This window comes from Bos indicus, chromosome 17 (genome assembly GCF_029378745.1).
Source record: "Bos indicus isolate NIAB-ARS_2022 breed Sahiwal x Tharparkar chromosome 17, NIAB-ARS_B.indTharparkar_mat_pri_1.0, whole genome shotgun sequence".
In the NCBI taxonomy this organism is placed as follows: Eukaryota; Metazoa; Chordata; class Mammalia; order Artiodactyla; family Bovidae; genus Bos; species Bos indicus.
The window spans coordinates 61,579,986-61,607,893 of record NC_091776.1 but is presented as its reverse complement, the minus strand read 5'-3'; the positions used below and the strand labels follow the sequence as shown (position 1 = coordinate 61,607,893).

General features: G+C 44.6%; 1 protein-coding gene across 2 annotated transcripts in view; it reads left to right on the top strand.

Moving 5' to 3' along the window:
* Positions 1-27,908, top strand: part of RPH3A (rabphilin 3A) — a 276,958-nt gene that overhangs the window by 123,429 nt on the left and 125,621 nt on the right. Inside the window, exon 1 of one of the 2 annotated variants that reach the window (XM_070769652.1) lies at positions 4,209-4,232. The exons of the other annotated variant lie outside the window; for it this stretch is intronic. The gene's annotated coding sequence lies outside the window, so the exon portion shown is untranslated. Of the gene's footprint in view, positions 1-4,208; positions 4,233-27,908 lie in introns of those variants that run through there. 2 annotated transcript variants of the gene reach the window in all.

Sequence of the window (27,908 nt, the reverse complement as noted above, 5' to 3'; positions counted from 1 at the left end):
AGTCTTCTAGAAAAAAAAAATGACATTTTGTTATGGAGAAAGGTTTTCTTTTGGTTCCAAAGACAGTAAATATTTCAGTCAAATTGGTGCATCCCTTGTACTTTTTTCTCTCTCATTCTCTTGCCCAGTGAGACAGTGGAAGAAAAAAAAATCCATAAAGAAGGTACGTATTTTGTGTGTTTACTTGATTGCTTTGACAGGTTTCCAGTGGGCTGTGAAAAGTCTCAAGTTCATTTCTTGGGTTCAGGCTTGAATCAGATAAATAGGTTTGATTAAATATCCTTTAAAACTTGTTATCAGCTTGGCAGGGACTCCTTTAAAAATGACCTTTTGTGTTACCTGATTGGCATTCTTGGGTCAAGGTGGGTCCCTCTGAGCCTCCTCCGGGGACACTCAAGGGAAAACAGGGGTCTGGGGAGTCAGGCACTTGCCTGTGGTGCTTGCCTTGGCTTATTTGTGAGATTGCGGCTTGCCTTTGAGACTCAGCTTGGAGGTGGAGGATGGCAACCTTCATTTCCAAAAATGTAACACCTTGGGCTTTGAAGTCCCACACTCTGAGGCTTGCACCTCAGCTCTCTTTTTGCTGGAGGTGTGACCCTTGTGAGCCTTGGATTTCTTGTCTGCAACATGGAGGGGGATGCATAATTCTTGCCCCTAGGGTGGCAGTGAGAATGCAGTGAGTTCATGCAGGTGCATGCTCTTAGCACCGTTAAGTGGAGTTGAGCTGGCAGGATGTTTATTAAGGAGACCTCTCAGGATCAACACCAGTGAAAACGAGGGGATGGGAGCAGGAAAGAGCAGAGGGAGAGGTTGGAGCTGCGAGGAGGGCCCAATGATTGCTCCAACTGAGCCCACAGTGTGCTCCAGAGCTAGAATAGCCGGTGGGTCTGTGTCCTGAACACCCATCAGTCACTGGTGTGGGCCAAGCTGGGGTGCTGGTGACCTCAGGCGAGGTGGCTCTGCAGCTAGGGTGGCACATCCTTCCTTGTAGGGGAGCCAGGGGGTGCATCCCTTGTCCACCATAGCTCTCAGTACAGACTGGCTCCTCTTGTTATTACTGGGTCCGGACTAAAAACAATTCCTTTTGAATGTTTTTCACTTTTGTAAGATGCAGAGCACTGTCCTACAGTGTTCAGAGGAGTGTCCTGAACACCATGTTACAGTCAATTAGTCATTTATGGAACGAATAGGTATTGAGTGACTCCTGCCATGTGCCAGGCACCGTGCTGGGTGCTGGTCCCATCCACTGGCTTGCACAAGCATCTTACACTCGAAATGAAGGTCTTATGTTTTGCAGAGTTAATTCACATGATGGGTAGACCAGGATGACTCCATGCTACAAGGAAGGAAACATATACACTCTATATTTTAAAAAAATAATCATTTAGTTTGGCTGCTCCAGGTCTTAGTTGCAGCATTCAGGATCACTGATCTTTACTGTGGCATGTGGGATCCAGTTCCCTGACCAGAGATCGAACCTGCACCCCCTGCATTGCAAGGTAGATTTTTAACCTCTGGACCACCAGGGAAGTCCTAAGGAAACACACTCTTAACACTTGCACACACACACACAGAGGCACACACACAGATACAGCATCTAGAGTTGTTTTGAGGTATTTCAGTAGGTCCTCCAAGAAGTAGACACTGAGACAGAGCTACGGGTGCAAGAGGTTTATTGGGAGGTTGATGCCAGTGAAAGACAAAGGGGGAAGGAAGCAGAATGGGCAAGGAGAGCCTTCAGGCCAACATGCAGATCTGCTCAAGTCTTGGCCAATCCAATGGGGGCCCCTGGAGTAAAGATCGCCTATTAGAAGAACCCTATGTTGGACAGAAATGGCTAGGCTGTGGCACCCCTGCCATGCTTGTTGTCTGGGGCTGCCTGAGAAGGCAGCCTCGCCTTGAATGCTGTAGTTGATCCTGAAGGTTCTCAGAGCTAAAGGAAATTCTTTCTTGGAGGAAAATCTCCAAGGCTGCCATGGGAAGTTTGCATGTGTGTGTACTCAGTCGCTTAGTCGTGTCTGACTCTTTGCAACCCCATGGACTGCAGCCCACCAGGCTCCTCTGTCCGTGGGATTTCCCTGGCAAGAATACTGGAGTGGGTTGCCATTTCCTCCTCCAGGGCATCTTCCTGATGCAGGGATTGAACCCATGTCTCAATGGGTTGAGACCCATGTCTCAATGCATTGGCAGGTAGATTCTTTTTACCACTGAGCCACCTGAGAAGCCCCATATGAGGCTTAGAGGAGGGCATGCATGCACATAGCAGGTATGGCAAACATGTAAATGGACATTGAGAATTTTTCCTCCCCTTCCGCCTTTTTCTTTTGTGGTTTTGGATCTTGTAGCAAGAAATAGGGGAGTATGAAAGGTCATGCAGCATTAGGTGACTCAGTAACCATGATGAACTCCGGGAGTTGGTGATGGACAGGGAGGCCTGGCGTGCTGTGGTTCATGGGGTCACAAAGAGTCGGACATGACTGAGCAACTGATCTGATCTGATCTGAACCATGATATTATTACTATACAATCTGTTAGGTGTTTCTTACATGCCAACCACTGTACTAAGCAATTTACATGCATGGTTTCCATGAATCCCTGCACAATCCTTTGATTAGAGAACTTACTATTCCCACTCTATAGATGAGGAACATGAGACCCACAGGAGAGGTCACTTGTCCAAGTCAAATGATGAATGAGTCCACCACACTCCTGAAATGGAGACTAGTGTTTGTGACCCTGACTGCCACAGAGCAGAGATAAAGTCCTTGGGAAGATCACTGAAGGAAAAAACAAGATCTGAGAGCATGGTATTGATTCTGCAGGCTCATGGCAAAGATGGGAAGATCACTGAAGGAAAAAACAAGATCTGAGAGCATGATATTGATTCTGCAGGCTCATGGCAAAGATGGCAAGTGGCTGATTTGCTGGGAGGTTAGGGGGTGTCTCTGTGTCCCCTGGCAGGAGGTAAGGCTTGGCCTTTCCACTGTGACCTTAAAACCATTTTGCAGACAAGGTCGATAGAAAGAAAGGGAGAAGACATGGAGAGCGTTGAGGACAGAGCCTTAGGAACTTCTTTGTGTCTCTGTGTGGGCCTCTAAGGAGAGCTCAAATTAGTCTGCCTTCCCCCTCATTAAGGGAGCAGGAAACAAAGTCTCTTCCAAGTGAAAATGGCTGGAAATGCCAGAGGGCAGGGGTTGGAAAGCTGTTGTACTCTTTCCTGTTTGAGTCAGGATTTCCCAGGCAGGGCCAGCAGTGTCACTAAGGCCCATGGCTGTTTGAATGTGTGCCTGGCAGAGTCTGGGATGGAGAACACCACTTTCCAGTCAGGTCTGCCAGAGATTAGATGCCTAGATGTAAGATTAACTGGAGGCTGGGCAGAGAAGGTGTGGGGAACCAGACTGACTTCATGGCCTCTTACCCCTGGCTTTGCTCATCTTCCCTTAATTTTTCATATGAGATTATCATTCAGTAATGATATTGTCCACCCTGTTCAAGTACTGTAAATGGCTCCCCATTGCTAATAGGATGAAATTCAGACTACTTAGTTGGGTCCATTGGGATCCAGCCCTACTCTGCTTTATTGCTCATACTGAGCTGTCCCCTTTCTCTGAACAGGCCTTGCCCTTTAGTTTCCTTCTTGCTTTTGAATAGGCTGTTTTCTCTGCCTAGAAGGCCTTTTCCCCTCCTCTTCACTTCATAAACTTCTACACATCCTTCAAAACTCATCTTAAATTCACCTTGACTTTGACTCATTTAGCCTATTTAGCCTGGTTTTCCAACCTTAGCACATTTTAGGATGGACATTTCTTTGTTATGAGGGCTATCCTGGGCATTGTAGGGTGTTGAGCAGCTTCCCTGGCCTCTACCAAGATTCCCTGGCTTGTAGATGCATCACTTCCATCTCTGCCTCCATCATCACATGACTTTCCTCCTTGTGAGCATCACTGTGTGTGTTCTCTTCCTGTAAGGACACCAGTCATTGGGCTTAGGGCCACTCTAAACCAATATGATGTCATCCTAACCCATTACATCTACCAAGACTCTGTTTCTAAATAAGGTTACATTCAGAAGCTCTAGGAGGACATTCATTTGGCAGAGGGGAGTGCTATTCAATATGGTATAGAGAGTAAGCATTTTTGAGATTGTGTTTTGAGTAGCCCTGTTTTACATGATTCCCCTCTTTTGCCTCCAGGGTGCAGGTGTGGAGGAAGTGAGGAGGGTCCCCCTGGAAGGTGAGTGGTGTTGACATTTGGGGAGCCACCATATCTCCAGCCCAAACAGAAACAGCAAGTGACTCACTGGATGGCCAGATGCAGAACAAATGAAGCCCATCCAGTCATTGCAGAGCAGCTCAGGCAACTTCGTGCTAAATGTCCCCACCTTATACATTTCATTGTCTTAATGGTGACTTGCATTTCCCTGATCCCTTCTAAGGCAAAGGCTCACAACAGATCTACGGGGGTCTGGGAGTTGGGTTTGTTTGCTTTAGGTATTTGGCTTTCTCTTTACTTTCTAGAGGATAATTTTCTAAGGAAAGTAAAGGAAGGTCACAGCGTGAGGTAAATGCACTCATTAAGGAGAAGCCAGAATAAACAGTTTACGGCATCCCTAGATATTGTTTCCTGGAAGCAGGTCGTATAACTGTTATTCAGCTTGAGTAAGTTTACTTGATAGCAGAAGGGTCTCTGAGAGAATGCCCAGGACAGCTCTGTAGACATGACTGAGAAACTCATTTTTCTTCTCTCCTGATCTTGTCTCCTCATGAGAGCCCACCGCCTATAAATAAAATGATAATCCTGTGAATAGGTTACATACTACTGATGGTAGCAGTGGTGTAATTTGGTCCATTTTTGGAATACCTGGTGCTTTGTAAATCAGTTTTGCGAGGGGTGTATTTCTATTACCCGTGTACCGGAGGAGGAGACTGAGGCTCCGAGAGGGTAAAAATATTTGTCTAAAGTCACACAAGGAGCTGTTCCCTGAGCCAGGCTTGGGACTCAGTCCTCTGGGCAACCCCCCTTTTGCCTACAGGGAGCATTGCCTAGAATCCAGAAGGGTTACCCGAGCCTCTTCAGGGTCTGTGGGCGACCGCAGGTGCTATCCGGAAGAAGTTGACATTTGGCCTCTGTGTTCTCCCGTGAAAGGACCTGTGATTTACTGGGATGGTGCAGACCTGTGTCATATTCTGGCTAAGGCCCTTCCTAGCTCTCCTGGGACTGGGAGCATATCCTGTTACCAAAAGGCATGTGGTGGGTCTGGCTGCTTGCTGCTCGAAAGTCAGTAAACAGGCCAGGTTGGTGGAAAGGAAAGTTTGCTTTATTTCACATGCTGGCAACTGCAGAGGAGAGGGTGGCGGATGTCTGTTCAAAGGCAGACTGCCTCACCACCGCCCGCTGCCCCTAACCCAGCCCAAACAGGGAGGTGAGAGCTTTTATAGATAGAAGTGGGAGAGGGGCTACATGCAGAAACAGCACAGTTATCTCTAACAGTCGTCTTCAAATTGGTCATCAGTAGTCTGACCTGCATCATCTTGGTGGTTTTAGGCACAGTTGATCTTCAGTTCCAGGGTCCATTTGCTCCCATTTCTTCATGGCCAGTTCTCAGAGTCATGGCAGCTCATGTCTGGTCATCTGTAGTAAACTTCTTCACCCTGGTGTTTTAGTATCTATAAGACAGCTCACAGGATATGGCTCAGATTATTATCTACAGCCCTTGAGAAAGAACCAAAGGTCTTTGACTATGCTTTGTTGTGGTTCAGTTGCTCAGTTGCGTCCCACTCTGCGACCCCATGGAGTGCAGCACGCCAAGCTTCCCTGTCCTTCACTATCTCCTGGAGCTTGCTCAAACTCATGTCCATTGAGTCGGTGATGCCATCCAGCCATCTCATCCTCTGTCGTCCCCTTCTCCTTCTGCCTTCAATCTTCCCCAACATCAGGGTCTTTTCCAATGAGTTGGCTCATTGCATCAGATGGCCAGAGTATTGGAGCTTCAGCTTGAGCATCAGTCCTTCCAATGAATTTTCAGGGTTGACTATGCTTGATAATATATTATTATTTAGTCTCTTGACTGTTTTCCTTTGCTTCTGCATTTCTTACTTCTCTGATTAAACTTATTCTTTGACTAAAGTTTTGCACAGACAGAAGGCAGGTAGAGGACATGGTGAGGCAAGGACCATAGAGTCCTGCTCTGTTTCAATCCCTGTGGGCTGCATAACTCAGACTTCTTTGTTGGCTGGCTTCTTGCCAGGTCTGGCCAGTGAGAGGCATTGGCCTTATACTAGAAAGTGGGAAGAGGGAGGGAACCAGGGTATTTCTGCTCTTTCTTCTCTGCTCCCTTCAAGGCTCCAGCTTCCACCAGGTGAACCTCTTCCTAGGGCCCCAGGTATATGACTCTTCCTCCATCCTGCAGCCTGAGTGCAGGTCTTCTTTCTGCTATTTCTAATCTCTGGGTGGCTTCACCATCTTTGCTCCCTCCTTGTCCATGTGATCAATTCCCTGCATTAAATTCTCTCTGTTGTAACTACTTCAATCCTTGGAAAATCCTGCCTTAGCTGCCTAAGTTACTTCACTTCTCTGAGCCTTGGTTTCCTGATCTGTAATAGGGAATAATAATAGTACCCATCACCTGATGTGTTTGTGAGGATTAAATGAGATAATTTTAGTTAAACCTTTGGTTCAGTTTCTGGCATATAATAATGGTTTTCCCAGGTTGGAGACTCTAGGCATGAGTTCCAGCAATTGAAGCACAATTAATTCTATAGTTAGCCACAAAGACTTACTCTGCTTTACTTTTCTGAAAAGCATTGATTCTGGGTATGCACGTTAATGAATGTCACCAGAAAAACACATTCCAGTGACAAAGACTTGGCGTTTAATCTGATGTCTTTGCCCCTCTCATTTTCTTCCCTTTTCAACCTCAAGGAGGGGGCAAGCCAGCAGCTTTTCTCACCATTATAGCCAGGTGCATGGAGAGAAAATGCTGAACTTTTAGAATTTCTTGGGGCTTCTGAAAGCCTGCATGTCATCATGAAACATAAGCTCACCTCATAAATATGTCTTTCATAGAAGCTTCAGTTACTGATGCCAAGTGTCAACGTATCAGATTGTTGGCTAATTTTAGCCTTCTCACCGACTGTCTCTGTCTCGCAGACATGTAATTAACACCCCGGTTCAGCAGAGATTCAGACACATCTCTACTCTGCATTATGATTGGGAGGCCTTGACCATTAGTGCTCAAGTTCAAAGTCTGAAAGTGCCACCTGCATATACCATTTGGATGTCACCTGTTCCTCCACACTTTCGGGATCGCTTGTCCCTTCAAAATCAGAATACAAATGGTCCAAACACTCATCCTATGTATTGTGAGGAGTCCAATGCCTTCTTGGATATATCTGAGGATTCTCAGAGGGCTTTTGTATTCTTTATCATTTCTTATTTGGAATTCTAGATGGGGGTTATTATCAGTGTGGTGGATAGGGAGGGGGTCATTATCCCTCCAGGTCTGAAGGAGAAAGTCTGGTTCTTTGTTGGGTAAATATTGCTCCTGATGTCACAGTGCTATGAGGAACAAGGGAGTTGTGAGATGACATGGTGCACAGGTATTAGTTTCTAATGGCTGCTGTAACAAATTATCATAAATTCAATGGCTTGAAACAATACGTATTTATTATCTTAGAGTCATGCAGGCTAGGAGTCCAAAATGGGTTTCCTGGGGCTAAAATCAAGGTGTTGGCAGTAAGCTCTAGGGAAGAATTCATTTCCTTGTCTTTTTCAGCTTCTACCCATATTCCTTGCATCATAGCCCGTGCCAGCAGTCATCTCTCTCCAGCCTCTTGCTTCTGTCATCTCCTCTCTGCCTTCTACTGGAGTCAAATCTCTCTCTGCCTCCCACTTGTAATTATGTTCAGAGCTCACCCAGACAATCCAGGAAGATGCAGGTTTGAGGACTGGTAAGATTTCATGGGGAGATGTGGGTGAGACTTCCTTCTGGTTTGCCTTCATCTCCACTTTCTAGTAATGGCACATACGTGCTTTCATGCTCAGTCTTTGATCCTGACTATCTTTGAAGCCTTGAACTATCAAGGTCAAGTGGCTTCACCAGGTTCAGTCAGACTCACCAAAATTTTAATGAACACCTATTATGGGCAAGACCAAAAATGTTAGCCGCTGTGGGAGATTCAAAGATTTTCCTCATTTGTAAAGCAAAAGGATTAGACTACGGCACTAACATCTCTGTCTTTTCCTCAGTATTTAGAATCATGCTTCTTTCCTTAGACAGCATTTCCTAATAGGCCCTCACTTGGGAGGAAAGCGAGACTGAAAGACTGAGGACCTCCTCCAACCCAGAGACGTGTAGCTTGAGAGCTGCCTGTAATGTCCTTATGCACCAGAGACTGTGCTCAGGACTTGCAATTGGTTACCTCATCAAATCTTTGCAAAAATCCTGTGAAGACAGGCACCATCAGCAGCCTCATTTTGTTTCTGTTTTTGGCTGAGCCACTAGGCATGTGGGATCTTAGCTCCCCAACCAGGGATCGAACCTGTGACACCTACATTGGAAGTGTGGAGTCTTAACCATTTAGTCTCATTTTAGAGATGGGGAAACTGAAGCTCAGAGAGGCAGGTGGCTTGCCCAAGGTCACACAGTGAGGGTATAATAGACCTGGGATTTGAAAACAGTTCCTCCAACCCCTAAAACCAGCCCTTACCCTCTGCTTTGATATTCAGATTCTTCTAGTTGTTTTTTTTTTTTTTTTTAAACCACTAAATAACTCAGTGTGTATTCCAGGAAAAAGAATGCTTTCTTATGTAACCACAATTCAGTTTTCAAAATCAGAAGTTTAACATCTCTGTAACATGGTTATCGAATCCACATCCACTTTCAAATTTTGTCAACTCTCTCAGTAATATATTTTCATTCTCTGTCCAGAATCCAATCTAAGTTTCTGCATTGAATTGAGTTCTCATGTCTTTTTAGCCTTCCCTGTCCTGGAACAACTGTTCAGCCCTTCTCCATTTCTTGACCTTGCCACCTTTGAACCATTCAAGCCTGTTCTTTTGTAGACTATTTCTTAATTTGGGCTTCCCTGGTGCTTCACTGTGGTCAGAGTCAGGCTGTGTACTTTCAGCAGGGATAATGCAGATGTGATGCTGAATTCTCAGTACATCATATCAGGAAGTGCATGCTGTCGACTTGTCCTACTCCTGGTGAGGGTCACCTTGATCACTTGATTTATGTGGCCAACAGGTTTCTCCACTGAAGGCTGCTATCATCCTCTTTGTGATTAATAAGGAAGTTGTGGGGAGTTACTTTGGATTTTGTATATAAATCTCTCTTGCTACTCATCAGTGTTGGGCTTCCCTAGTAACTCAGCTGGTAAAGAATCTGCCTGCAACATCAGAGACCTTGGTTCAATTCCTGGGTTGGAAAGACCCCCTGGAGGAGGGAACAGCTACCCACTCCAGTATTCTGGCCTGGAGAATTCCATAAACCATATAGTCCGTGGGGTCGCAAAGAGTCGGACACAACTAAGCGACTTTCACTTCACTTCACCCATCAATGTTTAGCTTTTAGTTTTAGCATCCACTGAAGGTTTTCTGAAGGGTTTCCCTGCTGGCTCTGATGGTAAAGATTCTGCCTGCAAGGAGACCTCGGTTCAATCCCTGGGTTGGGAAGATCCCCTGAAGGAGGAAATGACAATCCACTCCAGTATTCTTGCCTGGAGAATTCCATGGACAGAAGAGCCTGGTGGGCTATAGTCCATGGGATCATTCAGAGTCAGACATGACTGAGTATTTCACTTTTCACTTCTAACTCCATCATTCCCTTTACATTTCTTTGCTGCATTCTCTGATCAGGAGGAGCTTCCTTTATCCACATTTATTCATTTGTTCACATTTGCTTTATTGTCAGGGGCTCATGGAGTCACCCGTCTTTATGTATTTGATCTCCTGAGCAGTTGTTTCCACAAACGTGCTGTCACTTCCTCATTTGTTCCTATTACCAACTCACTTCCTGTTTCATCCTTGGAAAATCCCAAGTCCTCCCACTGTCTAGAAATAGTCAGCTTTAGCTAGAAAGGAGCAAATTCCCAGACTTCCACCCTAAGAAGGAGGAGGGAGAGGAACAAGCACCTGGGGATTTTATGGAACCACCATCAAGCCCCAGGGGAAGCCTGGGCTGGTTCCACAATGTCTAGGAGCCAGGCTGCTCACACAGGTTCTCCCCCAGCATGCCACTGTCACTCAACCTGCACTGTGGGGGCGAGGGCTGGTGAGGGGCTTGGCCACCCAACTTGCTGGTTTCCTGGTGGTGGCCACCTGTATATGCCAGTTTCTCCTTCCTCTGTGGTTGTGGAACGTGTGGGTGCCTCTACAAGAGGTATAAAAATGTATGAGCTTCCCTGGGGAAATTCAGCAAAGCCATTTTAGATCCGTCCTGCTGGGTTTCTCTTCCTAAAGATTTAATCCAGGTGAGGTTAAGTCCCCTTGTATCCTGTTCTTCCTTGCTTTCTTGCCATAGCACTCATTATGTCTTCAACATCATTCCCTTCCTTCCTCCTCCCTCCATTCTTCTTTCCTTCCTTCTATCCTTCTTCCTCCCACTCCTTTCCTTTTTTCTTTTTTTAAACAAGTCAGTGCTCTTGAACATGTATTACGCACTCATCTGTGAATAAGACAGACACACACATCTCTCTCAAGCTTTCAAAGCATCCATTAAACAATTTCACAATTAAATATAGGATCACAAACCTCGGTAAGTGCTACCATGGAATGTCAGAGTAGGAAACTGCTCATTTTACAGATGAAGAAACTGAGGCACAGGCCCCACTGCTGCGTGGAGTCAAGGAGGGTCTAGAACTCAAGTCTCGTGATGGCTCCTCAACCCAAGCCCCAGTGTGTGAATTACAAACCTCACCCCAGCTCTGTCCCAGCCCGTCATGGGCTTGCTCTCCGGCTAATTAACAATGCTTTTTTCACCTAGGAGAAATCTCTGGGAGTTGTAGGAGATCAAATATTTACCTACTCAGCAAAGCAAGGTAAACCTAAGTCAATGTGGACATCGTCTCCCTTGTCAAAGGAAGGCCTGAGAGGTGTGGGATCAGGAGGAGGTGGCTCTGTGGTGCCTGTCACATTGTCCCTGTCAGATGTCTCTCTGGTTCTGTCTTTCTGTCTCTGACAGTTTCTCTGCCTTGCTCTGTCTCCCTCTCTGTGTTTCTGCCAGTTTCTTTTTCTATCTGGACGTCTCTCGGTCTCAGTCTCTGTCTCTTGTCTTACCACTCATCACCCCCAGCTTCTTGCTCTGTGCTTTAGTCATGCCCAGTTACTGGCGTGCATGCATGCTAGGTCACATCAGTTGTATCCGACTCTGTGCTACCTCATGGACTATAGCTCACCAGGCTCGTCTGTCCGTGGAGTTCTCCAGGCAAGAATACTGGAGTGGGTTGCCATTCCTTTCTCCAGGGGATCTTCCCGACCCAGGGATTGAACCTGTGTCTCTCATGTCTCCTGCATTGGCAGGTGGGTTCTTTACCACTAGCGCCACCTGGGAAGCCCTGAAGCTCCTGCAAAGTGCCACATTCTCCCACTCTCATGGCTGTTGCATGACGTGTCTTTCTTCTTCCCAGGAGCACTGATATCTGTGTTCCCTTCCCAGATTTCTGCCTGCCTTTTTATCCTTCAGGTCTCAGTTTAAATGCCACCTTATACTTTGAAGAGCCTAAACTCCATGAGGACAGGGATTTTTGAGTCTTTCCTTCATTGCTGTATCCCTCTTAAACAGGATTTTTATATAATAACTTATTAACTGATTTCATTAATTGCATCCAGAACAACGCCTGGTGCATAGCAAGCGCTCAGGAAATATTTGTTGGATGAACGAGCATGTGAATAAATGGGAGGCCCTCCCTGATTGCCTCCTCACATCTCCATCTGTGCTCCCCCAGCATCTGATGCTGTTGCTGTCATAGTCTTTATTATAATTGTTTAGTGCATTGGTTGGGCTGCTGTAACAAGATCTCAACAGCTGTTCAGAGGGGACATGTCTAGATCAATAAATGGTCCTCACCATTGGTCACAGACCCATTGACCTGGGTGGACAGTGGCTCTGCCATCCTGAATAACCTGGCGGCAGGAATCAAATAGCAAAGAAACACACACCTGCTATGTGTCATGAGTTACCTCTGGCAGTGGCACAAATGGCTTCTGCTCACGTGCTTATTGGTCAGCATTCCCATGTGTGGCTCCATCTATCTGCAGAAGACACCAGGAAAACTTCAGTCTGGCGTGTGCCCTGGAAGATGGTGGGGAGGAGAACAGGTTTGGTGGATAGCTGACAGCCATGGCTACATCTGGTTACCTGTTTGAATGCCTCACTGGGCTCTAAGCCCTGTGAAGACGGGGAATATGTTTGTCCTGGTCATCCTTGTGTCCCTAGTAGCTAACCCATAGCCTGGCTCATTGTAGACCAGCTGTTCCAAACTTTCCTGCACACTGGATGATTATCCAGGTGTATTTGAAACATCCTGATGCCCATCGCCCACTCCTGAATATGCTGGTGTGATTGGTATGATGTAAGACCTGGGATTTTTAAGCTTCCATGGTGATTCTAAAGTGTAGAAAGATTTAAGAATCACTCTTATCAACCCTGAACAAATGAACGCATGTTTGAATGAATGAATGACCAGCTCTGTCACCAGGTGTTATTACCCTGTGCCAGTAGTTACAAACTGATATTTTGGGAGATGATATATTTTGTTTGACTTGTATGGAGATTAAATCTTTTATTTAAGAAATTATGCCAATTACCAAGATTTAAAAGCTGGAAGATATCATGAAATACTTTTTCATATCACACTTTGGACTTTCGGTCTCTCTTTAAAAATGTAGATGATCTGTCAGTGCTGGGATGGTTGAGATGCTCAGGGGCTCTCATACTTGCCTCAGTCCCCACCACTTCCTGAGGTTCACCTCCCACCTTCTCTGCCCATGTTTTGCCTACATGGAGATTAAAGACATTTGCATTTGATACTGTTGGTCTAAGTAACTGTCTGTATGTTATCGCAAGAATTCTAGTTCATCCCAGAATTAGTCTCCTCTGAGGAGCGAGAGAGAGAGTGATGTGTTTTCAAGGTCATTCTAGGCCAGGCATTCTTTCTGCCTCTGCGTTCAATCCATTTGATCGAACAGCCTGCAGCCCTGCCTTCTGGGAACAGAAATATGTTTTGTCTGTTTCATCAGTGCTTGGAGGTGTGGGCAGAGGGCTTAATGGGACAAGCACTGAGCTGGGCGTTGGGATGTTTTAACCCTGCACTAACTCACTTAGTAATTTTAGAGATTTCTTTTTCCTGGCCTTCAGTTCTCTCGTCTGTAAAAGGAGGCAGTTGAATTCAGTCATCTTTTAATTCCTTTCCTACTCTCAGGCTGAGAAATTGGGCCCCATTTAAAAGAGTCTAGAGGTTTTTCCTCTTTGAAAAGCACCATTTCTGAGCTAGAAATCTGCTTAGTTTATGGCTCATTCCCTAAAAGGAAGCTGCGCACATATCTTTTTCTGATAGATATCAGCCATTTGCCAATGCTGCATGCAGCCATGCAAAGCTATATGGCAATTAATTATAGACAAATGATTGTTGTGCAAATCCCATTAACAGGTGCAAAAGAGGGGATTACATCTTTTGGGAGTGAACTTAAAAATTAATCTGTGGCATCTTTTGAAGAAGGGCTTCCTTTTTATCACTCAACCAGATTGATAGCTTGTTTATAGCAAGCACTCCCAGAAAGAGATATATTAAAAACTCCAATTTACTGTGGGAGAGAGTTCTCACTCTTTTTCCTAAAGGAATCTCGCCAAGGAGCCCAGATGTCTCTATCTGCAGGACAGTCTCCCAATGGGGGGCTTAGTAATACATTCTTGTCTGGTCACTGTTGAGGTAGCTGTGCATGCAAAGTGGTTTCTGATGGAAGGGGGCCTCTTTTCTCCTTCACACTGAAGGTGAAGGAGGTAGCTTAGGGCTAGGTACTGTTCTTTCATCAGCGTGGAGAGCTACCGCGTAAATGTCTGTCTTCCATCATAAGGCTGCAATTTTATCTTTGCAGAATGTGCTTAAATTAGACACAGACCAAAAGGAACAATGTAGTGGACTTTGCCGCTGCATTAACAGTCATTATTTGGATTCTCCATACACAGACCCCAAGTCAGGGAGTCCGGCGTTAAGTTGATTTGTAAGAAACCAAGAAACCCTGGGAGGTGAGTGGGGATATGAGAATGGAAGAGAAGGGACCGGAAAAGACCGAATCACCAGTCAGTTATTACTGTGGGCAGCTGGAGCTTAGTCCCACTGGAGAACTCTAGGGATTACTGTAGAACACGATGGCCCACCTAAAAGGGTGAGGGAGCTGGGCTATTTATACGCCTCCTCTACCGCTACTGGTTGCACGTTGCTCCCTGGGGATAGTAATTCCCTGATACATCTCGCTGCCATGAGCAAGGAGAGACTAGCATGTAGGGTGCACTACAATGGAGAGCCCAGGAGGAGATGGTGGGGCACAAAAGTGCATTCTACCACCCCCCAAAGCAGCCTTTCTCCTCTTGATAGTGTCCTGATTGTCATTCCACGCATTTTCTCTATAGCCTTTTGCCTTTTTGTCTTTGTGTGTTAGTTGCTCAGTCGTGTCCAACTCTTTTCAACCCTGTGGACTGTAGCTCACCAGGCTACTCCACCCTTGGGATTTTCCAGGCAAGAATACTGGAGTGGGTTGCCATTTCCTTCTCCAGGGGATCTTCCCAACTTAGGGATTGAACCCAGGTCTCCTGCACCACAGGTAGACTCTTTACCATCTGAGCCACCAGGGAAGAAATCAGCCCCTCCTCTGGGATCTAGGAATGCAAATATATAGCTCAGGCATAAACTCATCATCACAATCCTACCCCCTGGCCACAGTTACTGGTTCAAGATGAGCTTCTGGGGCAATTCAAGCCACGGAGAAGCTAAGCTGCTTCTGCATCACTTCAGTCATGTCTGACTCTGTGCAACCCCATAGATAGCAGCCCACCAGGCTCCCCCGTCCCTGGGATTCTCCAGGCAAGAACACTGAAGTGGGTTGCCATTTCCTTCTCCAGTGCATGCAAGTGAAAAGTGAAAGTGAAGTCACTCAGTCGTGTCCAACTCTCAGTGACCCCATGGACTGCAGCCCATCAGGCTCCTCCGTCCATGGGACTCTCCAGGCAAGAGTACTGGAGTGGGGTGCCATTGCCTTCTCCAGGAGAAGCTAAGGGATCTGGAAAATCTTTCCTACTCTTCTGAGAGGACTTCCAAAGTCAGCCTTCTCTTTCCTGTTTGGACTTGGGGAATTAAACACACAGCCTTGGGAGTTGTCTCAAGACCATGAAGGAGAGTCAAGTGGAAGATGAAGCCACCCTGGACACAGAGGGAAGGAAAAAGACCTGAACCTCTGTCTTATAATTGTGCTGCACAGTCAGGCTGTTCTTGACATTAGCTTTCCGTAGGACTTGTTGTTTTGAGCCAATGAATCACTTAATTATTTAAGGCAGTTTGAGCTGAGCTTTCTGTTGCTTGCAACTGCATTCTCCTTACATGATTCAAATGAAAATACTCAGTTTGGACGAAGCGGGAGAAAGCGAGGACATGGGCTTTCTCATGCGCTGTTGGCTGGATGATGAAATGATAGGACTATTCTGGGAGGCAAATTGATTAGTTCAGTCGCTCAATCGTGTCTGACGCTTTGTGACCCCAGGACTGCAGCACGCCAGGCTTCCCTATCCATCACCAACTCCTGGAGCTTGCTCAAATGCAGGCAGCAAAGTGCTGTGATTGTGAGCCTGCCCTTTGAAGACAGTTCTGTCTCTTATTTCTGGCTCTGCTAGTTTTCAGTTGTGTGATGTCAAGAGGTTATATACCTCTCGAACCTCAGTTTCCTATGAGAGATAATAAAAACACCAGTCTCATGGGATTGTTCAGAGGACCGAAAGACTTGGCAAGAAGTCCATGTTCAACATTTTATAATGCTAATGACGACTCCTGTTATGGAGAAGAAATATGGTCACAAGGATCAGAAGCCCTTAGAGCGTGCAACATTCTTTACTCAGCAAGTTAAACTTCTAGGAATTACTGAGGAGTAAATAATCAGATAAATGCTTAAAGATAAATGTATGAGATTTTTCTCTTTACCTTTATTTACATTGACAAAAAATTTGGAACAATGTAGATGTTCAGCAACAGGGTCTCTTTTATACCAATTACAGTATAAAAATGTGATGGAATATATTTGGGATCATTGAAATGATACCGTGTATGTATGTATTATAGTATTATGACATGCAAAGATGTTCTTTACATATTAAGAGGGATGGAATTGGTTTTAAAACAGTATGTATAGATTGGTGCTGCCTTTGAAAGTGGGGGTATGCACCCCAATGTTCAGGTTCGCTCTCTCTGAGGGGGTAGAGTGTGGGACGGTGGGTAACTTTCAGTGTCAATTTTCTGTGTTGTTTGGGTGTTTAATCATGCAATGAATACATATTACTTTTATAAGCAGAAAACAACAAAGTTCTTTCTATTTTAACAGCACAAATGAAGTTCAGTTCCCTTGGTTGTTAAATTGTCAAATGCCCCTTTGATGCCCCTGTGTGCTTAGTCGCTTAGTCGTGTCCAACTCTGCGACCCCATGGACTGTAGCCCGTCAGGCTCCTCTGTCCATGGGATTTCCCAGGCAAAAATGCTGGAGTGGGTTGCCATTTCCTTCCCCAGGATTTGATGCCCCAGAGTTTCCTAAATACGAAGTGGGTTTTCACTCTTCCCCACAAAAGGTATAGGTCACAGAAAGGGTTTTTCCTTAACCTTAATTTATTTCTCATTACCAAAGGAATGTGTGTCCCTAGTGAAAAATTCAATTATAGAAAAATATTACTTAGTTCCCACACCTTCTACTCTCCATTATTTCACTCCTAAATTCAAAATGTTTATATTTTTAGCTTTTCTACGTATATACTTATCTCTTGTTTACTGTCTATGTATATTCTAATGTATTTCCTTTGTATTTCTTCTTCTAAACCATCATCATCGGTAAGTTGCTCTTTTGACTTAACAGCCTTTCAACAAAACATAAAATGCTGCATCACATGAAAAGGCAAGTCTTCATTTCAAAAACAATGTGAAAAATTGCTTCTTAAAATCAAAGAACTAGAAGGCATCGAGTTATAATTTATGTACAGTAAAATGCACAGATCTTAAAGTACACAGTTCGATGAGTTTTGATATATATTGTTTTTTTAAACATAGGACCATACTTTATACACTTTCCTGCAACTTACTGTTTTTATTTAGCAATATATCTTGGGCATTTTCCCCCATCTGTCTCATTCTTTTAATAGCTGCATAGCATTCCATCATTGTGACTGTATGGTCATTTATTTCCCCAAGTCCGTATTGATAGACATTTGGGTTGTGTCCAGTATTTTTGCTGCTACAAACAGTACAGTGAATATCCTTGTACATCTATCTTTGTGCCCTTGTGGGAGAATTTTTCATAGGTGGATTGTTATTGATGTCTAAGCACGATCGATTCAGAATGCTTCATGTAGAATGTTCAAGAGATGTAATCTCTGTTCTCAGAAGGGTACAGCTAAGCAAACATTATCTTGCTCACATTTCCCCATCATTATGATCCTGACCAGGGACCTCAGCTTTCACATCGACCCTTCCCAAAGGTAGGGGATTCTGGGCAGAGCCCACCTGATCCCCTCCCCCATCTTCAAATTTCATACCCAAGTGAAATTCTATCCATTGGGTCAGGGCACCTTTGGGGTTTGCATTTATCAATGAAATGACAACTCTGTTCTGGGCTCTTTGGGGCTCTGGGGCACTATGATGGGTATGATGGATATGTCCTCACTCTCCTGAGGCTGCCATTCAAGTGAAAGAGATAACAAACAAGGAAACAAATGAGTAGTGCAGAAAAGTCACATTGGCCACTTCTTGGAGCCTCACCTGGCAAACGGCAAGGGGTGGTGAGGATCACCTTTTGTTGCCCTACCTTATGAATTACGCTGCCCACTGCAGTTGGAAATGGGGGGACATTTCTCTTTGGTAGAATGTGTATTATTATTGTGTCTTGTCCAATCTGCAGAGAAATATGCTTCTTTCTCCTCATAGACCCACAAAAACCCTGGGATTAATGATTTCCCAGAAATAAACACCGGATTTCTTCGAGGCAGCAAGGAACAGTGAAAAGAACACATGATTAGGGGACAGAGAGGCCTGGGTTTGAATCTCAGCTCTGGTTGGCTGAATAATGGCCCTCTAAAAATGTCCGTGTCCTAATTCCCAGAACCTGTGAATATGTTATCTTGTGTGGCAAAAGGGACTTTTGCAGATACAATTAAGTTAAGGATTTTGAGGTGGGAAGATGATCCTGGATTTTCTAGGATTTGGCAGATCAGTGTAATCAGAGGATTTTCATACAAGGGAGGCAGGAATGTCAGACATCTTTACACAAAGATAAGTAAAATTAAATGTTATACGTGTGTGTTGATACAGTGTTAGATTCAGTTGTTGGTCGCATTCTTCACTCCCCTCTGGTGGTCCCACACATCCACACTCTAGCTGTTATCTCATGGTGGGTTTTCTTCATCCTTTGATTTTGGACTTGACCATGTAACTTGTTTTGGCCAATGGGGTGTGAGCTGACAAGATGTGAGAATCTTGAAATGTTTTTATGTGACTGGTCTTGCTCTCTTGTGTTCAATGACACACCAAGAGAGGAGCATGCCATGGTTAACTATTGCCCCTTCCCCCTGGCCCTTGAATAAGGAATGTGGAATAGGTTCAATCAGGACCTGAAGGGCAGCTCCAGGCAGAGCTACCCGGCTGAACCCAGTCAAGATCGACAGAACTTCAGCCAGCTCTTGGGTCCATGCGCATGAGAATGAATGATTACTCTTAAAGTCTTGGGGTGGTTTGTTAGGCAGTGTTATTGCGGAAATGCCATATCCATATGCCTCTATGTCTTGTTATTTGTCAGTGTATCATGGAAATCTTTCTCTAATCAGCGAATAAAGAGATCTCATTCTTTAAAAAAATTATATAGAATGCATTGTTTGGATATATTCTTGTTTATTCAACTAGTCTGTTCAAAGGCATCTAGATTGTTCCCAGTATTTTGCTTTTACAATTCTGCAGTGAATAACCTTGTACATACATTATTTCGTACCAATCCAAATATTGCTGCAGGATAAATTCCCAGAAGGGAAACTGCTGTGTCAAAGAATATCTGCATTCATAATTTTGATAGATATTGCCCAATTATGCACCATAGGAACACTTCTACCAACAGTGCTTGAGAATACCTATATCCTCACACCCTTGCCAACAAAGTGTGTTATTAACCTTTTGAATTTTTGCCAATCTGATGGGGAAAATGGTATCGCAGTGTAGCTTTAATTTGCAATTCTCTCCCCTCCCCTCCTTTTTTTTTTAGTATGATTGAGCATCTTTTCAAACGCTCTAGAGTCATTTGTGTTTTCTATGAACTGCCTATTCATTACCTTTTAACAATTTTTCTATTAGATTGTCTTTTTCTTATTGATTCCCTCACTACATAATTGCTGAATAAACAAATGAATGGATTAAGATGAATTTAAATAGGGGGCACGAAATATCAGGGTTCAATGTCCCAATTAAAACTCTGCAGAAGCGAGAATAGATCTGCCATGGTTGTGGTTATATATCATGTCCTTTGATAAAAAGCCTAGGATTTCATGTTTAAGTGCCACTCCTGGTGGCATTTCAGTTCTACAAGAGGCTGAAGTAACAAGATCCGAGTAGGTAGCCTTCTGGAGAAAAGGGCTGAGAATATCCAGAGAGCTCTCTGTCCTTAGCGGTAGTTTCGGTGGGAGTGGAATAGAGTGGGATTGTATGCTTCCCAAGCCCAGAAGACCTAATTCATTCTCCGAGATGGGTGGTTGGGAGTGGATCTATGTGCTTTATACACTAGATGAACAGATGGCAGACTGGCATCACAGTGTGGATATTAAGGTGGCAAGTCTGGTCTCTCACCTGGATGGAAGGTGTATTAGGCCTAGTTTATGTACCTTTCATGAACCATGCATCAATCTTGCTTTCTGGCCAGAGTGAGCTTGGCTCATGCTATTCTCATGGGGTTAGAGATGATGGTTGTTGCCACCGTCCTTGCTATTGTCATTCTTCCTGTGGCAGCTGCTCTTGTCCCTTTTATCCGCTGAGGCATGAGGCATTGTGAAGTTCAGTTGATTACCCACCTACATGATCAGCTGGGCTTTTAACCCAGTTCTGCTCATGTGATTCACCAGAATGTGTGTGCACGTGTCCTTTGAGATGTTGTACGAATATTCTGCAGTACCTGTCTATATAGGAAACCACTTAAAAACACTCAGATGGCAGCTCAGTGTCCTACACCCTACTTGGAGATGGTTTCATTTCAGCCCATGTCAATTACCACTCTCATCTGAGTAGCATTTGTTGCATGATATGGACGGACCATAAGTCATTTGGCCGATCCTCCATTGAGAACGATCAGGCTGTCATCTGCCTCCTGTTGTGCTTTTATAATTAGCATGTCACTTGATGGATGAGAGGATAGGAAAGTGAAGGACTTGCCCAAGGTCGTGTAGCTCTTTGGTGGCAAAGTTGGAATTGGAATGTAGGTCTCCTGATCCTGGCCCACCTTGTTTCTGGTTCCTCTCCAAAGCTGCAGGGGCTCTGGGGAGAAAAGGAGAGTGGCACTAAACCCCAAGAGGCCAGTCTGGGGGAGGGGTGTAGACAAACCCCCTGCTTCTGGGCGGTATCTCACTCGGCCATTGTCTTCATTCTCTGGCAGGGTCACAGCCACCAAACAACCTTGCTCCAGTGCCCTGTATGTCCCTCTGTTCCACAGCAGCTCAGCAAGCCCCAGGACACATCCCTGCGATGACAGATAAGTCATTGATCACCACTGAGACCCAGCTGAGAGCAGGATCTATTTAAAGAAGCACATGTTTCCAGGTGCTGAGTCACATTGAGCTGGACCAGGCAGCCCGAGTCCAGGCAGTGTGGATGTTCACGGCACAGTGGCCACTGCAGCCTGCTTCAGACTCTGGCAACCACCCCAAAGAGGCTCTGAGCTGAAACACCACATTTAATAAGATGAAACATGGTGTCTCAAGTCCCACATCAGTCTCTAGATTTTAAATGTAGGTGTTCTCATTGCCTCCTCACTGACCATTGTTATTGTTGTTTAGTTGCTAAGTCATGTCTGACTCTTTGCAACCTCGTGGATTGTAGCCCTCCAGACTCTTTGTCCATCGGATTCCCCAAGCAAGAATACTGCCGTGGGTTGCCATTTCCTTCTCCAGGGGATCTTCCTGACCCAGGGCTTGAACCTGCATCTTCTGGATTGGCAGGCAGATTCTTTCTGCTGAGCCACCAGGGAAGCCCATTAGTGACCGTTACTCTTTATTATAATGGTGATCAATCAGCCAAAACTGGTGTCACAGAACCTGGAGCCTTTCTTTTCTACCTCCCTTTCTTTTCTACCTTGGGAGGCTTCTTTGGCAATGCCTGTATCTCCTCTACAGCTCCAGCTTTTGTTTTGCGACCCTGACCCATGGGCTCTGGTAAATACCGTTTCTTCCCTCTGGCTATCCAGACCTAGGGACAAGTGGTGGCATTTTGCTGTGGCTAATCTCTGGTCATCTCACCATCCCATCGTGGCTTCTGATCTTTTCTGTCCCCCATACAATCATTTTCCAGCCTTAAGTTTCATTTGTTTGAAATACTTACAGAGGCACCCGTTTTCCTGGCTGGGATCTGATTGGTACCAACCCATTAGACGGTTTCATTTGGAACCCTCAAACCGTGGGGAATGCACCTGCTCTACACAGTCATCTGATCCATGAGGGACTTTGGTTTGTTCTGAGAAGAATGTTTCACCTGCTGGTTTGAAAGAGACAAGTCATCCTTTTCTGAAGACCCTGTATTCATTTAAAGTTCTCCATTCATCAGACACCTTGCTGCTTCTCTGCATGGTCCCAGCTGGTCAGGGAGGAGCTCATCAGTGGGAGAACCAAAAGATGTTTATCACAGACACAGTAGAGAGGAGGGTGTGATGTTTCTACTGTATGTGTGTTATTACTGTTAGGTCCAAATTCCAGTTTTTTGGAAGGAAGGCCAGCTTCCCTAAATTGGACTCTGAGATGTTAGGGGTGGCTTGTGAGATTATTTCTGAGCAGCAAGCGCAGACGCAGTTAAGTGAAGATTCCACAGCTCCCTGATGTGCCTCACAGAAAAGAGAATGGACAAGCAATGCTTGTTTCCCAGAGGCAGACACTGAGATGAGGATTCATATGAAAAGGATTTTTGAAAAAGTGTTCCCAGGGGAAACTGTGAAGGGGGTAGGGAAATAGGGATCTCAAGGGAAGGAAAAGAGGCCATGCAGGAACGGGTTACCAAGGACAGTTCCAAGGGAGTTATTGTTCAGTCGCTGAGTCGTGTCCGACTCTTTGTGACCCCATGGACTGCAGCATTGTTTGTGTTCTGACTTTCACATGACTCCTGGGAAAAACTGTAGCTTTGACTATATGGACCTTTGTTGGCAAAGCAATGGCTCTGCTTTTTAATACACTGTCTAGGTTTGTCATAGCCTTTCTTCTAAGGAGCAAGCATCTTTTAATTTCATGGCTGCAGTCACCATCTACAGTGATTTTGGAGCCCAAGAAAATAAAATCTGTCACTATTTCAACTTTTCCCCCATCTACTTGTCATGAAGTGATGGGAGCGATCTTCACTTAATCCTGCAGGGGCAGCTCTGGAGACAGTGTGGTCAGACCTTGGGACTGTCCCTGTAAGTAGGTGAGGGAGCTGGAGTATTTACATCCCCACACCTCCACTCTAGTATTCTTGCCTGGGAAATCCCATGGACAGAGGACACTCGAGGGCTACAGTCCGTGGGGTCGAAAAAGAGTCAGACACAACTCAGCGACTAAACAAAAACAACCTGTTAGTCACTAGTTAAGGGAATTAATTCCCAGACTCTTGGGGTTCTCTGTGTCAACTAAGAGGCAGTCAGTGTGCACGAAAATGGTAACGGGAGCTAAGGCAATCTGGACAGAGCCCTGACAGCAATAACCACTCCTTCCAAGAGCAAAATAGCTCACTCTTTATAGCCCCAATTGAAATCCTCAGCAACAGAGCTCTGATTGGTACTGTGGGAGTGAGGTGACCAGCCGTTTCCCAAACAGGTGTGGCTGGGGGATTGCATAGGGCATTAAACGGCCCATTTGAAGGAAGGCTGAAGGTGGAGCAGGGTAATAAGACAGAGCTAATGGGGACGGGTGACATCCCTAGTGCAGAGACGTTCCCTAGCAGATGTCTCCTGGACAAACGCTGTGCACCCAGCATAGCAAAGACAAGACAAAGATACGAGTGCCACAACCTCTTCTTTGAGATAGTACCGAGATGGCCATTTTCCAAATTCCCATGTGAGTTTTTCAAGGGCAGGGACCACATCTCATTGAGACTTTTATTCACAGGTATCTAGCACATAGTCAGTGCTTAGCAAATGTTGGTTGAACTGAACTGATGTTGAGTTCAGCCATGGGAGAAGTAATGCTGTTGATACTTTGCTCCCACCCCCACTGCCCGTCTCCTTGATCTCACCCTGTATATTTCCCTTTCAGTCATCTCATCTGACTCCACCAGAATGAGAAGGAACCACCAGTGCCTAAAGGAGATGCTAGAGCGGAACCCAGATGGATAGAATGTCATGATGTTTGAGTTTCAGTCATAGCCTTGCTCGGCTCTGTATGAAATCAGGGTCCCCACTTCCCCAGCCCAATGAGGGGCCTTGCTAAGGCCCTTATTCATGCCACCATTAGGCAAGACAGTTAATGACATGGTCAAATGGTCAACACTGGAGTAAGACTGCCAAGGTCAATGCCAGCTCTTCCAATCTCTTGTTTGTCTTTGGGCTAGTTATCTGACCTTTCAATGCTGCAGTTTCTCACCAAAAAATTGGGCATGGTAATGATAGCTCTTCCTCATGGCCTTTTGTGGGGATTTGATAAGATATTAACAATATTCCTCAGCCATAAAAAAGAGCAAAATACTGATGCAGGCTGCAACATGGAGGAACTTGAAAACAGGATGCTGAGTGAAAGAAATCTGAGTTGAAAGGTCACATAATGTGTGATCCCATTTATGTTCAGAATAGGCAAATCTGTAGAGACAGAAAGTAACTAGTGGTTGCCAGAGGCTGGGGGCAGGGAGAATGGGAAGTGACTGGGTATCTTTTGGAAATGATGAAAATGTGCAGAAATTAGATAATGTCAGTCACTGCACAGCGTTGTGAACATTTAAAAACAACTGAACTGTAAAATTTTATATTTTATTGTAGTATGATTGATTTACATGTTCTGTTAGTTTCAGGTATATTGCAAAGTGATTCAGATCTATCTATCTGTATCGTCATATATCCTTTTCAGATTATTTTCACTTATAGGTTATTACAAAATATTGAGTATCCCTGGGCTTCGCTGGTGGCTCAGTGGATAAAGAATCTGCCTGCAATGCAAGAGGCCTGGGGTCGATCCCTGGGTTGGGAAGATCCCCTAGAGAAGGGGATCATCGTTGACCATTTGACCATGTCATTAACTGGATTGCCTAATTGTGGCATGAACAAGGGCCTTAGTAAGGCCCCTCGTTGGAGAAGGGAATGGCTCTCCACTCCAGTATTCTTGCCTAGAGACTTCCATGGACAGAGGAGCCTCGAAGGCTAGTCCATGGGTTGAAAGATTCGGACACAACTGAGCAACTATTACTTTCACTCTCCCTATACTATACAGCAGCTCCTTGTTTATCTGTTTTATATATAGTAATGTGTATATGTCAATCCCGAATTCCTGATTCATCCCTCCTCACCCCTGCTATTCCTGTTTGGTATGCATAAGTTTGTTTTCTATGTCTGTGTCTATGTCACTATTTACATTTTTAAATAGTGAATTTTATGGTGTGGGGATTACATCTCAATTCAAACAAGTAGACAGGAATATATGGCTTGTGAAGTCCCTAGCGCACAAGCCAGTACTCGATGAACCATCCTTCCCCTGGGTTATTGCAATTAGTAAGATGCCTAACTAGTCTTCCTACCCCTCCCATTGCTCCCCATCAGAGTACTCAGTGGTATGTGAGTTCATGTCACTCCTGCTCTCTAAATTATTTTATGGCTCCTATGGCTCTGAGTGAAAACCCATATCTTTACAGTGACCTACAGGAACCTACACCATTGGGTTCCTGGCTTCCTCTCTTATAGTATCTCCTGGGATTCTTCCTGTGGTCTCTCTGCTCTGATCATGTTAGCCTCTCACTGCTCCACAACACATCCTAGGTATGTCCCTACCTCGGGACCTTTGCAATTGCCATCCCTTTGCCTGGAAAAAAAAAGTCCCTTAGATATCTGCAGGCTTGCTCTTTTGCCTCCTTCAGGTGATCACTCAAACATCACCTTCTCAATGGGACCTTCCCTGACCAGTCACTGTATTTAAAATAGAAACCCCTGAACTGAGTGCTCCCTGTTCACCTGCTCAGATTATTGTAGTACTTACATTTTTTGCCGGAATGTCAAGAGGGCAGGATTTTTGTGTCTTGTTCGCTGCTCTTTCCCCACACCTGGCACTGTCAGTACTCATCATTTTCTTGGCTGAATAAATGAATGTCAGTGCCTACTTTAATTGCTAACAAACTTTCTGAGACTTCTGCTCTTTTTTTTATTTTCTTCTCATGGATGTCTCTTGCAGATTTCAACCTGCCACTGTTTTGAGGCTTCTTTCTTCCTCCCAGCATATTCCTACTGGGTGTTGGTTTTAGAGGTAAACACTGTCCTTGTGGTATAATTATGAAGTTGCTCTAGAAAATAGTTCCATCTCCCTTTGAAGTGAATCCTCTTCTTCTTTAAAAAGGCATCAAAACCCCCTACTGAATTCTTCACCGTAGCGAAATTAGTTTCCTAAAGCTGATGGGGAAGCTAATTTGTGTATTGCTGTCAGTTGGAAGGCTTTGAAATTAATTGTCTTAGCTAACCTTGTTTAAATCTAACCATGTTATGTTTAGTGCATAAAAACATTATCTCCTTGTTGGTGTCTGGGGGGATGTGGGTTCTGCCTTATTCTGTCTCCAGGAAGAGAGTGTAATTTTTATTGGTTTTGAAACTAAGATGGAGAATTCAGTGCTTGTGGGAAGAACTCTCAAATTGGGATGCAGATTTTAGAATTTTAATTCTAGAAATATCCCTGAAGTAGACTGACTGTATGGCTTGAGGTCAGGCTATCTTTTCTGAACCTTTTGGAAGGGGTACATCCTGAAATAATTTAAAATTACATAAGTAATAGAGAAATGTATTTTAATAAAAAATTAAAATTTAAAACCAAAGCCCGAATCCTCTTTGATCATGACTCTCCCATGTTCTTGAAGAATCCTGTATGTTAAATGTTTATATTTCCAGATAATTTGCTATGCATCTGTGCACTAATGTGTGTGTAGGTACTCAGTCATGTCCGACTCTTTGTGACCCTATGGACTGTAGCCTGCCAGGCTCCTCTGTCCATGGAATTTTCCAGGCAACAATACTGGAATGTGTTGCTATTTCCTCCTCCTGGGTTCCTTCCTGACCCAGGGATCGAACTGACGTCCCTTGTGTCTCCTGCATTGGCAGACAGATTCTTTACTGTTACACCACCTGGGAATGCATTAATATGTATAGTATTGTTATATGAACATGTGTTATACATGTTCATATAAATCACATGTACATAAAAATACTCTAAGATTGTAACTTGTGCACAACTGGCTTATTCGACCCAATGGGTGTCTTAAAGTTCTTTTCATGTCAGTCATATATGCATTTTATACTTTTGAATAATTTCATGGTATTTCTACCAGTCAGCTCAGGGTATACAACAAAATGTCACAGACTGGGTGGCTTAAATAACAGACATTCATTCCTCACAGTTCTGGGGGCTGGGAGTCCAAGATCAAAGTGCCAAGTGGTTTCGTTCCTGGTGAAACCCTCTTCTTGGCTCACAGCTAACCTTCTCTCTGTGTCGTCACATGGCAGAGACAGAGCAAACTCTGCTGTGTCTTCCTCATACAGTAATCTCACCATGGGGTGCCCACCCTCATGTCCTCACCTAAACTCAGTTACCGCTCCAGGGACTCACCTCCTAATTCCACCACACTGGAAGTTAGGGGCCAACAATGCATGTCAGTAGGCGAGAGGGTGACAGACATTCACTCCATAACAGTATTGCATCCTGCGGATAGGTCACTACCTACTTAACATTTTCTTTTTAAAAAAATTTATTTATTTCTTTTATTTGGCTGACCCAGGTTTTAGTTGTGGCACCTAGGATCTTCGATCTTCCTTGCAGCATGAAAGATCTTTAGTTGCAGCATGTGAACACTTGGTTACAGCGTGTAGGATCTCGTTTGCCGACCAGGGATTGAACCCGGGCCCCCTGCATTGGAAGCATAGTCTTAACCACTGGACCACCAGGGTATTCCCTTAGTTATTTTCTTATTGATGAATGTTTAGGCTGGTTTCAGTTTTTCCTTATTGTAAACCATGCTGTGATAAATATCCTGTTCAGACATCCTCTCTTAGGTGGATATTGAGAAATAGAATGCTGTATTGTAGTTCTGTTATTCTTAAAGTGAGGAAACTGAACAGGTTAAACTTGAAATCATTTCCAGTATAACTGGGTATAATTGGCATCCACGGGGCCCAGGATTTGTACTATGTCAATTCAAACAGATAACAATCTGACCTCAAAATATAATTAAACACTATTCTGTTTTTACTAGGTTGCTCAGGAAATCTCCAAAGGTA